We start from the raw sequence: 15,710 nt of genomic DNA on the forward strand, positions 1-15,710 counted from the left end.
CAAACGTTTCAGTCACAGTTTTTCCATTCCACTCTCCGCACGTTAGTTCATTTTTTAATAACTACTGTATTCCCATCGATTTCTCCTAATTCACATAGAAAGGTGTGCTTACTAACATTGGCAAAAGCCCCATTTCTAGATTCGGTTTGGCTGGATGATTATTAGTTCCTCCACAATTGGAGAAGCTTTGCCCTGTTTCAGTACCATGCTAAAAAGCTGGAATGAAAGTTAACCATTTGGCCCCAGACAGGGCTGGAAACCCCTTCCCTAAACTGTGCTGCAAGCCCCTCCGGCTGCAAACAGGAGAAAAGGGATTATTTCCACCATGTTTATTGTGAGAGAAAAACAGCATGTTAACTTAATTTCAGTTAAAAAAGCCCTTGTTTAATTTGGGGCATCTTGGATTCAACAATGAGACATTAAAGACAAGCTACAGCCTTTTTTAAATTGGTTAACAAAATATAGTGATGCCTGCATGTATTCTCAGAAGTCAGACTGCCATCTTGGATTTACTGTATGATGCTTTCTTTTAAACCGGAAGACTAAAGTGCGTTGGAATTCAGTCATTAATCTTGCTTCTTCTGGAATAGTAGAAACATACAGTATATTTTCCTCGCTGATTATGTGTTAGAAAACAGGAGAAGATGAATGTGGGTAGATAATGTGATGTTCCAGAAGAAGCAGGAGCCAGAATGAGGAGTAATGAATCTCAATGCACTTCAGCCTCTGAATGTCACGAAGGACATCCCAAAACAATAATGTCTGCTGCCTAACTCCTGATAAGAAATGTAAGAAAATAAAGACACCCCCTTATTACCTGTAGCCCCACTGCTGTAAAAAAAAAATGTTTTATGTCAGACTAGCTTTTGTACCCGGCTGCCGGCACATCTCCCAGCGCTGCTGCCGCATCTCCCCTTGCTGCCGGCACATCTCCCCGCTCCCCCTCCCCCCGCTGTCGGAACATCACACCCCCCCCCCCCCCGCTGCTGGCACATGTCCTCGCGCTGCAGCCGCATCTCCCCTCGCTGCCGGCACATCTCCCCGCTCCCCCTCCCCCCGCTGTCGGAACATCTCTCTCCCCCCATCCCCCCGCTGCTGGCACATGTCCTCGCGCTGCAGCCGCATCTCCCCTCGCTGCTGGCACATCTCCCCGCCCCCCTCTTCCCCCCCACTGCCGGAACATCTCCCCACGCTGCCGCCGCATCTCACCGCCCCCGACACATCTCCCAGCCACCCCCCCCCCCCGCTGCTGGCACATCTCCCGGGCTGCTGTCGCATCTCCCCTCGTTGCCGGCACATCTCCCCGCCACTGCTGCCCCCACTGGTACTTCTCCCACCGCTAGCTGGCACATCTCCCCCCGCTAGCTGCCACATCTCCCTCTCCCCCCCCCCCCCCCCCGCTGGAACATCTCCCCACACATCTCACACACACAGCCCCAATCCAGCCAAGGACACGCCCACTCCCTTAGTAGCCACGTCCCCCTGCTCCTGCTCTAACATTTTTGCAAGACACCTGATGGAAACTTAGAATGTCCATAATTTGGGAGGTGAGTCATAAACGAAGCTCAAAATAGTTGCGTTGACCTACAAATCCGCAGCACAATGTCCACTAAAAGTTTTGTTGTGCTACGTTGTGCCGTTTGTGAGATTTCGATGCTTCGGACATACAAACAAACAAACAAACAAACGGAATAACAAACTTAGAAATATAGTATAGATGCTAATCTCTTGAGTACTGAAGTTAGTGCCAACTCAGACTTGCAGATTTTAATGAAGCAAATGGAAAGGAAAACTGCACCATTCATGAATGCAAACTTTGATTTATCCCAATTTAATATTGCACAGAGCAGCTCCACCTTTACAATTACCTCTCCAAATCACTTACTAAAGCATGAAGAGTAAATGTGATGAGAAACACAGTGATGCACTGACGTAAATGTGCAATGTATGAAATTGATCCTCTTAGAATCTGCCTCTCAGTGTCAACCTCATATGATACTTTCTGATTTTGACCCTTGATACATATTCTCGTAGGAGTTGAACAGGAATGAATATCTGTTTTATGAATGCGCCTTTTGATTCAGGTTTCGTTATACAAAATGTATTGCACCAAAGCAATGAAGTCAAATGAAGTCTGTTAGGTTGCCCTCACTCTAATATTTTTCTAAAAGACCCCTTCTCCCTCTAGTTCTCTGCTGTTACACTGACCCCCCATCCACTATATCTTTTTCAGCACTGCCTCTCTGCTCTTTATCTTGGGGAATATAATTTGTCGCAGAGGCGAAACTAAGGGAGGTGGGCGGTGGCACGAGCGGGGCTGCCCCAGGCACAGCTTTTATAGTAGGTAGATAATCCCCCCCCCTAGCGCACTTGTCACAGCGGTGACTTAACCAGTGAGTCAGTCACAATGTGTACGTTCCTGCTTCACTACCGCGACATGAAAGCAGAATCTTGCGCTGTGACCGGCTGCAGTGCTGACTGATAGGCCTGTTAGTGCAGCACTGGTCAGTGACGAGGGACGGGGGGAAGAAGAGGGCAACTCTGCCCTCTACCAGGTTAAACAAACCTACTTTTCATCACTAATCAACACTGACAAGTCTAACCCACGCAGACTCTTCTGTCCTTGACTCTACTTAGACCATCATCTGTTACCTGTTTTTCTTCCAGTATTTCACCTCTGAACTTTGCAGACTATTTCAAGACAAAGGTGGATTCCATTCAACAAGACATCATCTCTGTATCCTCCTCACATCCTACATCTCTTCCTAACTCTCCTACTGCCTTCCTCGACTCCCTTTCCACTGTCACAGAGGACGATGTGTTGCTGCTGATCTCTTCTCACTCTATCATTTGCGCTCTTTACCCCATTCTCTCCCATCTCCTCAAACCTCTTGCTCCTACTTTAATCCCCCCCCCCCCCCACACATATTTTCAACTCCTCCCTCTACTCTGGTACCTTTCCTGTCTCCTTCAAACACACAACAGTTATACCCTTACTCAAAAAAAACAAGCTTGAACCTACCTGTCTCTAATTATTGCCCTGTCTCCCTCCTGCCTTTTGTTTCCAAACTCCTTGTGTTCTCTCGCTTACTCAATTTTCACACCACCTACTCTTTCCTACACCTTCTACAATCTGGCTTCCGCACTGCTCACTCCACTGAAACAGCCCTCACTAGAATAACTAATGACCTCCATACAGCAAAAGACAAAGGTCATTACACTCTACTCATATTACTCGACCTCTCTGCAACATTTGATACTGTGAACCACCCTTTTCTCCTTCACATTCTCCATACTCTTGGTATCTTACTTCTCCCATCGTACTTTCAGTGTCCTGTTTGCGAACACATCTTCCTCTGTTAATTTATCTGTGGGCGTACCCCAGGACTCTGTCCTGAGACCTCTGCTCTTTTCTCTTTACACACTCTCTCTAAGTGACCTTATCACATCTCTAGGATTGAAATATCACATCTATGCCAATTACACACACATTTACCTGTCAAACCCTGACTTTACATCTGATGTATAGACCAAAGTCTTTGAATGTCTCTCTGCTATATCATTCTGGATGGCCCTCTGCCGACTTAAATTTAACATGTCCAAGACAGAACTCCTCATACTTCCTCCCAAGCCTGGCCCTGCTGCCCCCTTCTACATTACTGTTGGAAGTTCTATCATACACCCAGTATCACAAGCTCACTGCCTATGGGTCACATTTGACTCCTCCCTCACATTCACAATGTAGCTAAAACCTGTTTTTTCCTGTTTTCCTGTTTTTAAAACTCTAACGCAGACCCTCATGCGCTACCGTCTTGACTATTGTAACCTCCTGCTGTCTGGCCTTCCTGCCTCTCACCTGTCTCCCATACAATCTATCCTAAAGGCTGCTGCTAGAATCACTTTACTCTCTCCTAAACCTGTCTTCGTGTCTGCTGAAATCCCTCTCCTGGCTTCCAATTAAACTCTGTATCCACCCTTTTAAGGCTATACATTCTTCTGCCCCTCCTTACATCTCAGTCGTAATTTCTAGCTATACATCTACCCAACTCTTGCGTACTATTCAAGGATGCCTTCTCTCTATCCCTTTTGTATGTGTAGCCAGGTCCCCCAGGCTTACCCTTATCTACGCTGCAATGGGAGAATAAGGGAAGGTTGCAGAGCGTGCAGGGAGCGTTTTGGTACTTGCACATGCACAGAGAGTCTCGGAGGCGACGGCGTCAGATAAGAGGTCGCGCATGAGCAGAGAGTGGGTGCGGCAGCGCACAAAGCACGGGCCAATCGGAAGGGGCCTAGGCCGGAGACTACAAGTCCCATGAGCCTCAGCCAGACCAGGTGACGCCAGGGAGCCAATAGGGCGATAGGAGACTCTGCAGGAAGAGTTAGGAGGTTGCGCAGGGGAGCACGCAGGCAGAGAAGATCGGGAGTGGGATGAGGAAGGAGCTCAGCGTGTAGAGAGGCAAGTAGCCTCTACACTAGTCCGTATACCACCAGGCCCAGATAGGCCCTGAGTCACAGTCAGTCAGAGTTAATGTAGGGACAGGCCCTAGAATAGGAACCTGTCACATTAGTGAGTGAAGCTGCGAAAGACACAGAGACTGTCACAGCACCATCCCAGAGGTTTGGGACCAGACCTCTTCAGGCATATCATCAGCCATCAGGGTGGGATCACCTCGGAAGGCATCACAAGCAGCTCTGTGTCGTCGGATCCTTTGTGAAGTCTGTTTGCGGGCCTGAGCACTCCTCCATTAAGTGCACCAACTATAATATTATTCATACTAGTGGCTGCGCAGTCACACACATACACTCACTTTGCGGTATTGGACACGGTGTGGGAACACGGTGAAGGGTCGCGTCCTGTGAGACGCGGTAGTATAGTGTCTCATTGAGGAGTAACACCAATAGGGATATACAATGCATGGTTATGGTTACTGCTAGTAAAGCTACTGTTTCTTTTACATGCTGTGTGTGTAGTATTGTATTAGTGTCCTGCGAGGAACATCTCCCGCTCTGCTGGGAGCCATCGCAGGTGGAGGTGCGGCATCTGATAAGAGGTACTCTATATAAATATATTGCCCCAGGCTCTCCGTGGCAGAGGCTTAGGCCCTGTGAGCCAGCAGGTTATACAGCATTGGTAGTTGTACTGTATTCAGAAGGAAACAGGGCTACATATGTAAGGCCTTTCCCGTGTTAAACCTTTCTCACTCACTGACCACACCTCTGAAATGCCCTTCCCCTCATTATCTGACTGGCACCCTTTCTCTCCACCTTGCTCATACTATACAATCATATGCACTGACCTTGACCCCTTGCAGACGCATTTACCATAACACCCTCCTACTGTGTAAGTACTCCCTTCTTACCACTTAGATTGAAAGCCATTCGGGGCAGGGACTCCCTTTCCTATTGTTAGTTTCATGCCTGAAGCGGGTATTCCCACTATGTGTTATATTATGTAATGTGTATTACTACTGTTAAGCGCTGTGTATCTGGATGGTGCTTTATAAAAATATACATACGTGCACACAGGAGAGTTGGTATTATGTTTTTTAAAAGTACAAGCAGTCCTCGGTTATCCGACACAATGCGTTAATCAAAATGGCGTTGGATAGCGAAACGTTGTAAAGCAAACACGTTTCCCATAGGAACACTGTTTAAATGAAAGTTTCCGTTCCTGAAGGCATTTTTAATGCTAAAATACACAAAATATTTTATGCAGACGATAAGATATGCGGCACACACATAAATGATATAGTGCATATACTGTATTATATATATAATATAATATATAATATAAAAATATAATATATTAAATAGTATAATATATATTATATACACAAACAACTTTGCAAAGCATCGTAAGAGCGTTGGATAAGCCGTTTTGGCGTTGTAAAAATGAACATAGGTATGCATTGCATAGCGTTGGATAAGCCATTCGTTGTAAAACGAGGACTGCCTGTATAGTATATACCTGGATCTGGTAAATGGGGAAATCTCATAAGAAAAAAAATAAAACCTTTCCAACAGCGACATCATGTGGATCACTGCAGTGATGCTAGAATGTAGCTTGAAAGAAATCATTTTTATTACTCTATAGCTGGGGTCTCAAACTGAGTCCTCAAGGGCCACCAACAGGCCAGGTGTTATGGATAACCCTCCGTGAGCACAGGTGGCTAAATCAGTGGCTCGGTCAAAGATAGCACAGAGTAGCTCTTCAACACAGGTGGGTCAATCAGTGGCTCAGTCTTTGACAGCCACTGATTGAGCCACCTGTGCTGAAGCAGGGATATCCATAAAAGCTGCCCTGTTTGTGGCCCTTTGTGGAGGATGGAGGTTGAGACCGGTGCTCTATAGTATGTTTAAGAACTCTCTACACTATTTTCTCTGAGAAGGATAATGTGATCATTGTAGAGAATCTTTTTATTTGCAGTGGTTTAGTATTTATGCATTAAGTCAAAGCAAACTTCATATTTCTGCCCACTTAAATTGTTATCATAGCGCTTTCATGTTTGACATTCAGCAATAGTTTACCGATGGAAAGCCGGCAGATCCCCACGTTTTCGCGAGTCACAGACATTGTTTCATAATGCTGCTTGGGTACAGTACATTACGTGGATTGTGTAAACACACGTTACATTGGCAGAGATGCAGCCTATGATCTGATACTGTATGAGTGCCCTTTTCACACTCGCACATTCCATTATTTGAGATCATTAATACAAACCATTGTGTTTAACACAGAGTTACTAAACCCGCAAGCCGTGACTTTGTACTCAGATTCAGCACGCTATTACAATATTCAGGTAGATTTTTGGGTAGGTATTTTTGTTACATGTTTTTCAGTTAGGTTAACAACAAAAGAAATTGTCACTTCAAGATCATTATGGGATATTTCAATGCAAAGATTGGTGCTCTGCAAAAAGAAAGCATCCGTTGGGTAGTATGGTTACTTCTCCATTACTGTTGCAGTACTATCATACACCCAGTACCACAAACACGCTGCCTAGCTGTCACATGACTCGTCCCTCACATTCACAATGTAGCTAAAACTTGTCGATTTTTCCTCCATAGCATTGCAAAGATACGCCCTTTCCTCTGTCGTTCTACTGCTACAACTCCAAAACAGGCCCGCATTCTCTCCCGTCTTGACTACTGTAACCTCCTGCTGTCTGGTCTTCCTGCCTCTCACCTGTTTCCCCTGCAATCTATTCTAAACACTGCTGCTAGAATCACTTTACTCTCTCCTAAATCTGTCTCAGTATCTCTCCTGCTGAAATCACTCTCCTAGCTACCTATTAAATCCCGTATTACTTAAAAGCAACTGACCAAACTGATTACAAAGGAAACAACTCAACAACGACATCTACTTCCTATCAGAATGTAAGAGAAGGATAAAAAAATGCACAATTCACATTACACTGAAGAGCTCTGCAAACACACCAGTGAGAAACTGAGAAATTAGCCGATTCATCAACTATACGGAAAGAACCATACAGTATTAAAATGCCAAAAACGTACACTTCTCCAAACCCTGCAAATACTAATCAAATGGAAAACGATATGCAAACTCTGTGCAAAAAAACTACAGTGCACCTAATCAAGAAGAAACAGAAGAAATGACAATGTCTTCCTGAGTATGAGACCACGGACACAACATATGGTATTTCAAACTAACAAAATGCCAATCAACTTTGCTAATGTAAAATCAACAAACTACCAGCATGACAGTAACTTAGAATTAGATATCTCAAATGACTTTTCACAACAGATACTCACAGTAAACCCAGAAGAACACACATGCTGCCTAGGACTTGTAAACCTGCCTGATTATGAACGGTAAAAACTTGAGGTTTCAATTCCCTCCAAGGGACTAACATTCTGTCCCCTAACCAAATTTGATCAAATCCAATTATACGCCGACCTAAAAGAATTCTTCAGGACATTACGACTGAAAGAATATTTCCCCAAAAAAGAGAGCACCCCCAGAATGACAGAGTATAATAACAAGAAGAAGAACACTGATTTCACACCAGCAGGACACAACGGCAAATTAGACAGCTACATAGAGAGCTTCAGGTTGTGAGTTCTCTCACTAGCATCAGTACAGCAGAGAAAAATAATGCTCAACCTTTCCTCCATGGAAATCAAGGAACTGCGAACCAACCACATCACCACCATTAAACCAGCAGATAAAGGAGGGGCAGTGTGATTATAGACACAAATAAATACATAGTAGGCAACAGACAACTCATAAACAACATCTACAACAGGAAACTGACCAATGATCAAACCCAGGAATATATAAAGCAACTCAGGAACCTCGTCAAATCATTCCCTAATAACCCAAGACCAAAATTTGGAGCTACTAATACCTAACAGCCCAGGAGTTGATATCTTCTGCATGCTTCCCAAAATCCACAAACCAGGGAACCCAGCAGACCAATTATAACAAGTATGGATATACTCACTGAACAAATATAAGGCCTAGTGGAGAATATCCTAAAACCACTAGTCACAAGCACCAACAGCTTCATATAAGATACCACACATGTTCTCAATAAATTTTACATCAAACAACTACCAGTTACCATTGATTTAGAATCCCTGTACAGTAACATATCCCACAAGGATGGCACTAAGGCATGCTTACAATTCCTTGCAACATCTCTTCTGGATCAGAGATACAGCGCTGAAGTAATTACCAAACTGATACAATACATCCTTACACACAACTACTTCAGTTTCAACAGGGACATTTATCTACAACTAATGGGGACTGCAATGGGCACCAGGCTGGCACCGCAATATGCCAATCATTTTATTATCTTATTCAGAAAGATTCCAATACTTCAGAAGATTGTTGATCAGCAGACAAAGTTGGTTTATTCTTAGTGTTACTTACAGTTGAAAGTTTGATCAATGATGACAAACATGTGCTCTGATGTTAATCATATAACAAAGAAACCCTTGTCTCTCACTGCTGCTTAGATGTTACATGCAAAGAGTGCGGTCTTGGAGAGAGCAAGGGGTTTTGGAGAAGAGAAAGACTTGCAGAGAGAAACCGTATTTACTGATCACTAACTCCGCCCCCTTTCTCCTCGTGGCTGCTTGAGACAAAGAAACTACAAACTACTGTACTTCACTCACATTTCGTACTTGGCCTTGAAATCCTATCCTTAAGCCAACCTCTAACATCTGCTATGCATCCAGCCTGCACAAGAATTCAACTCCTTTGGCTACCTACAGTATGAATTCTAAATCCTACAACATATTCTCACGCAACTGTCTTGATATAAGTTCTCATTCATACATTTTAATATAATAAACGGATTTCTAACAATATCAAATCTTGAACAGAGATTCCTTACAACATGCCTCCACAAACCTCCCAAATATTACAGATACATGAAGGGTGAAAAAAATCTAAAACAATTTCACAAGTCCTTCAATTAATTCCCTCCATCTATTGAGCTCAAAATAGATTATTCAGCAAATCTAGTGATCTTTCTGGTTTCAACAGCAACACTCAATACGCAAACTGTACACATCTGTATACAAGAAACCCACAGACGGATATAGTTACCTCCATAACTCCAGCTTTCATCCCACTCATACAAAATGAGCCATCATACACAGACGCTATAAGATCACCACATATGCTCGGACACTAAAGACACAAACAGACACCTCACAATTTGTTTATGGTATGTTTCATGTAATTGTTTTAGTTAAGTAAGTGTTTGAATAGCGGAAGGATACCCATCCTATTGGTTCAGGCTTCTTTATGGATTGGTATAAATACAGCCACTCCGGGAGCCAATGACTCCGCCCCTGATGAAGCGTTATAGACGTGAAACATGTTGAGGCATTGAGTCTGAATTCCGTGACATATGACGTTGTGACGACGGACGTCTGGAGTCAACGTCCCCCTATGGCGGTATGCATGACCGGTTTCTACAGCTGATCTGTGGGTTTCCCTGTTAAGGAATAGGACTCGCTCTGAACTTTGTGTTCCCATCTCTCCTTTCCCCTTATGCGGATGGGAATGCCCCTAACATCGTCTGGAACCGAGGTTCAGGTTAACATCTGAGTCCTGCTAGGATGACTGCAAAATGTCTGTGTCAAGCGCTACGTAAAACTAGCAATGCTATACAAGAACATGCTATTATTATTATTATTATTTTTATTAACAGTGTCCCTCCATGCGCTTCTTTTTTGTTTCTGTTATATCATAATACAACAGTAACACTAAATAATGGCAAACGGTACACATCTGTATTCAAGAAACCCACAGACGGATGTAGTTACCTCCATAACTCCAGCTTTCATCCCATTCATACAAAATGAGCCATCATACACAGACGGGCTATAAGATCACCACATATGCTCGGACACTAAAGACAGAAACAGACACCTCACAATCCTGACTGAATCATTCAGAAGAGATATAAAGACTATTGCCAAAACAACCACATCTGCATTTAAAAGCGACATGTGAACACCTGCTCCAATACAAAAAGAAACAACCACATGCATACCACTAGTGGCTACATACAACCATGCCCCAGAGGAAATGCAGAAACAGGGCCGCAGACAGCTTTCCTGGGGCCCAGGACTATAGTTTCTACTGCCCCCCCCCCCCATCGCCAGTGTCGTCGGCCTTGTGAAACTCCCCCTCTCTCACACCTCCATCTCTGCCCTCTCCCACCCACCTCACTCTCCCATTCCCCATCCCACCCCCAGTATCGGCGGCCTTGTGAAACTCCCCCTCTCTCTCTCACACATTTATCTCTGCCCTCTCCCACCCACCTCGCTCTCCCATTCCCCATCCCAACCCCAGTATTAGCCTGTCACGGTAACTTGTGATAGGATATAATATACACAAATATCTGGGTTGAATTGAACACGACTTAGATATAATAAAGATAGTTTATTCCTTAAATAGGTGAACACACAAGATGATACAAATAACAGACAAGATATAACACTTACTTAGGGGTTGGGTAATGAAGCAATCAGGTACAGGATTGGCAATTCATACAGCAATCAGGAATCAAGTAGTTGGTAAAATCGAAGACATTGGACATAGGGCTGACACTGGTTTATATGTGGTCTCAGTCCTATACCTTGGCATTGAGAGCAAGTCATTGGAGGACAATTATCTGCACCCAATCCTTCCTTGCCAGCTAACGTGAGAACATTGTTAGATCATGCCCCCCAGCTAGTTGGCACATGCGTACTTCTGGCCCTTGGGGTCTCATTTCTTGAGCCCCACACAAAAGTCAGGGTGCCTATAAGTCTACCAGACGTGGATCTGGTCAGAAAACCCCTTGTCTGTAGGTGTGAATTATAGCACTTACAGACCACTCAAGTCCTGCGTTTCTCCGCCCTAATGTATACAGCCAGAGTGGCTGAGCCTTTGATCAGGGGGTCTGTTTTAGACAATGGGTCGCCCTCTGAGCATTTACATTAAACAGAGCCAGTACCTTTCGCGGGCTTTTATCCCCGCTTTGAAATACTGTACAGTTCTTAATGCATATATATATTAAAATATTCCGTTCGGCTGGGCCGAGCGGGACGAAACTTGCCAGACCCTCATGCCGGAGGGGATGCTCCATGGTGGCCAAGTTTCAGCTCGCTGCGTCCCACCGGACCGGAGATACCAAATTACAGTTTAAAAGCCCTTTTGGAACACAAGGCTTTTTTCCGCCATGAAAGTCAATGGCAGAAACCCAAACTTTGCAATTACCCTGACTCCGTTCTGTTGCCCCAAGAGGGTCGATATTTGCCATGCAATCCTGCCGGAACAAGGACTACATGGTGGCCGAATCTCAACCCTCTAGGTTGAACAGAACCGGAGTTATGGGTTCCAGGTTTCTGCTCATTCTGACTTAGCCGTTTTCACTCGCGGCTCTTACCTCCGCCATTAGAGTCAATGGCGCGACCCTCGTGGCGAGCGTGACCCTTTACGGGGGTCCTTAATTCTCGGACCCGGTGGTGATCGAGTGTGGGGGTTCCTAGGTCTAGGGGCAAAAATAATTTTATTCCTGGGTGCCCTAGAACCTAAGTTTCCCACGCCAATTGTATTTGAACTTGACCTAGTGTGATCAAAAGCTCTTTTTTAGATATTGTATCCGCTTCTGCGGTCTGCGGTTTGGATGGCTGCCAACCCGTTCCTGGAGCTTGGCGACGAGGAATCCCATTGAAGTGAATGGCTCCATTGACTTACAATGGGAATACGCCGCTCCTCCTCTCGTGCGCCACCTGCAGGTCTTCTACTGAAACGGGCACAAATCGCCGGATTCGCCATTTGAGCTGCAATGGCGACCTAAGGAGAGCTGCAAAATGGAGCCTGCAAAGGTGGGAAAATGGAACAAAGGGCTATAATCACTTCCTAACTATTAACCCTTCTCCTCCCGAACGGATCCCAGTGTGAGTATTGGTGCAGACACCGGAATGGGGGGAATACATGTTTACAGGGGAATACACATTTGGGTGCTGAAGCAGGGTAAAAACACATTACTGGACCGCAGTCCAGTTAACCCCTTGCCTCCCAAGTGAGGTCAGGGGGTGGCCATATGGGGTGTAACCCCTTTAATACCGGGCCAATCCCCCTCTCCCTCTACTCGGCGGCCTTGTGAAACTCCCCCTCTCTCTCACACCTTCATCTCTGCCCTCTCCCACCCAGCTCGCTCTCCCATTCCCCCACCCAATCCCAGTATCAGCGGCCTTGCGAGACCCCCCCCCCTCTCTCTCTCCCACAAACCTCTCTCCCATATGCCCCCACACCCCTCTCCCATACACATAATGCCCCCCTCCACATCACAGCCCCCGCACATCAAACACATCACCCCCACTCATCACACATATCACCCCCCTGCACATCACACACATCATTGAATTGATATAAGTATGTTCCTGATGTGCAAACCCTGTGTAAAAGACTGACTCTGGCCTTGTAGAATTGATATAAGTTAGTATGTTTGAATTTAAAAAGTGGGGTTTTTTTTTTCCTTTTAACTATGTGCTGTTAATTGACCAACAGGGTCATGTGACTGCTTTATCTGTATAATACCAACACCTCTCCTGCAATTTGCAGGAACTGCAATCGGCATTAGACAGTGAGGCATTTAAACTGAGCTTTTTAAGTGATAAATACAGTTATACTATAGTTTGACTAGAGGTGACTGGGGACTGGATCTACTGCACACTCTTTTACTCAAGACAACAAACGGTATGCTATTCAGTTCACACTATGATCCCATGCTTGCTAACCTGCCTATTTCAACCCCCCACCCCTTTACAACTTATTTACTGCAGTCTCTCCCAAAACTGACTGCACAATACACTGAAACCCTGAACTGACTCTAGCATTGCAATACAGCTAAACATTTGACAAGGAACAGGCACACACGCTGTTTAGTCTGCTCACACTCACTTTGCTCACAACAGCTCCTTGCAGCACTGCCTACCTCAGGCATCATGAACCTGCTATGTATTTTAACTTTTTTCTTTCTCCTGGCCTCATGGAGATGTTACTCCCTCTATCCACTACAAACTCCTCCATCCTGGCCCACACCCAACATCACCATACACCCTGGACTACTCAAAAGCCTTGCACTATCTACTGAATGTTGGTGGAAAACTCTAAAAACCAGCACACCAACCACTGCTCACTCAAATGGCAAACACCACAAATCTACAACTTGCAAACAACTACCCAAATTTCTACTCATACTATTACTCTCTTTAGCAGGTGATATTGAACCTAACCCAGGTCCTCCCATTTCAGCTCTGTCCCATGCCCCTGAGAATTCCACCTTTAAATTCCAAAAAGGGCTATCTGTCACCCATATAAACATCCGGAGCCTGCTGCCCAAACTGGACGAACTAAGGGCATGGTGCCTTATGCATAAACCCAAAGCCATCGTTCTTACAGAAACATGGCTATCCCCTAAAACCCCTGATGCAAATATTGCCATTCAGGGATACTCCATTTTTAGGAGAGATAGGTCAAAGAGAGGAGTAGGGGTGTTATTTTATATTGCAGACACATTACAATTTACACTGTTAAATTGCCCACCAAGCCCACCCTCTTTTGAAATCCTAGTTGGCAGAATCTGCCTCCCCTTTTCTAAGCCCATCTCGCTTGCTGGCATCTACCGCCCCCCTAAAGCCCCACTACAATCCTTGACTGATATCATCCAATTTCTTGGCTCCATTTCCTCTGAATGAGAAGAGTGAGCTGCTAGTTCTTGGGGATTTCAACTTCAATTGGCTTGACCCTAAAAACCACAAAATCCAGATACAACTCAAGTCACTTAACCTATCGCAACTCATTTCCCAACCCACACGGACAAACCTGAAATCGCATAACCATTCCTTGCTAGACTGGTTTCTCTCCTCAAACCCCAGCAGAATCCAATCCTCTGGCATCCTTCCTGATATTTTCAGTGACCATGCAATAGTGTACTGTGTAAGGAAAATTAAACCGCCCCATTAAAGCCCTAAAGTTCTCCTCACTAGAACATTTAAAAACTTTAACCCACAACAGTTTCTGGATGACCTTACCAACTGCCCATGGCACAGAATCGATTTAATTCCCGACCCTGATTCTGCGCTCGACTATTTCCAATCCGAGTTCTTAAAACTCTGCGATACCCATGCTCCACTACGCAAAATAAGGGTACGGGGGGCCCACCTTCCATGGGTTACACCTGACCTTATAGCACTCTACCAGTTCAGGGATGCCTTGTAGAAAAGCTACAAAGTAACTGGCACTACCAAGGATCTCAATCACTACAGATGCATGCGGAACATGTGCACAAGGAAAAAAGGCATGCAAAAGCACAATATTACTCTGACAATCTCCACCAGAATACATCAAACCCAGCTAACTTCTGGAAGGTTATCAACCATATATTCCAGCCTCCTAACCATCAACAACCAAGTAATATCACTAAGGGGGATATTACTCTGACAAACCCCACTGACATTGCAAATGCATTCAATGATTACTTTGTGGGGTGTGCCACTAACTTATTAGCGAAACGCAGCACAAACCCCAAACATGAATCTCATCCTGGGAGTATCCCTACAGTCCCACCCCCTCCCAACACTGCCCACAATTTTCAATTTGGCCCAGTATCTGAAGAGGAGATTATACAAGTGCTCCTCAAACTAAAACTAAGCAGCCAATGTGTACCCGCCTTCCTATGACTTGGTGCCCCAGCCATTGCCAAACCAATTGCGTCCATAGTCAACTCTATCCTGTCTGCAGGCCGTATCCCTAAGACCTGGAAAACTGCCAGAGTTGTCCCAATCTTCAAAAGTGGGGACAAAAACACTGTCTCAAACTACAGGCCAATCTCACTTCTCCCAATTCTATCCAGTCATGGAAAAATGTGTCCAATCCCAATTAAGCGATTTCTACACCAAGACAACTTTCCCTAGCCAATTCCAATCTGGATTTCGCCCCAAACACTCCACCGTAACTACCCTGCTAAAAGTTTGCAATGAAATCCAGTGTGGAATGGAACGGGGACAACTCACTGGTGCAGTATTCCTAGATTTTGCAAAGGCTTTTGACACAGTCGATCATGCTATCCTGCTTAACAAACTCCAGAGCTCTGGAATAGGGAAACATGCTTTAAACTGGTTTCAGTCCTACCTATTAGGAAGATCCCAACATGTGTCCATTTCGGGCTCTAACT

General features: G+C 44.9%; 1 protein-coding gene across 4 annotated transcripts in view; it reads right to left on the bottom strand.

The window, feature by feature from the left end:
- Window positions 1–15,710, bottom strand: part of DNAI1 (dynein axonemal intermediate chain 1) — a 371,426-nt gene that overhangs the window by 224,663 nt on the left and 131,053 nt on the right. The window lies entirely within an intron of this gene.

This window comes from Ascaphus truei, chromosome 1 (assembly GCF_040206685.1).
Source record: "Ascaphus truei isolate aAscTru1 chromosome 1, aAscTru1.hap1, whole genome shotgun sequence".
NCBI classification, from domain to species: domain Eukaryota; kingdom Metazoa; phylum Chordata; class Amphibia; order Anura; family Ascaphidae; genus Ascaphus; species Ascaphus truei.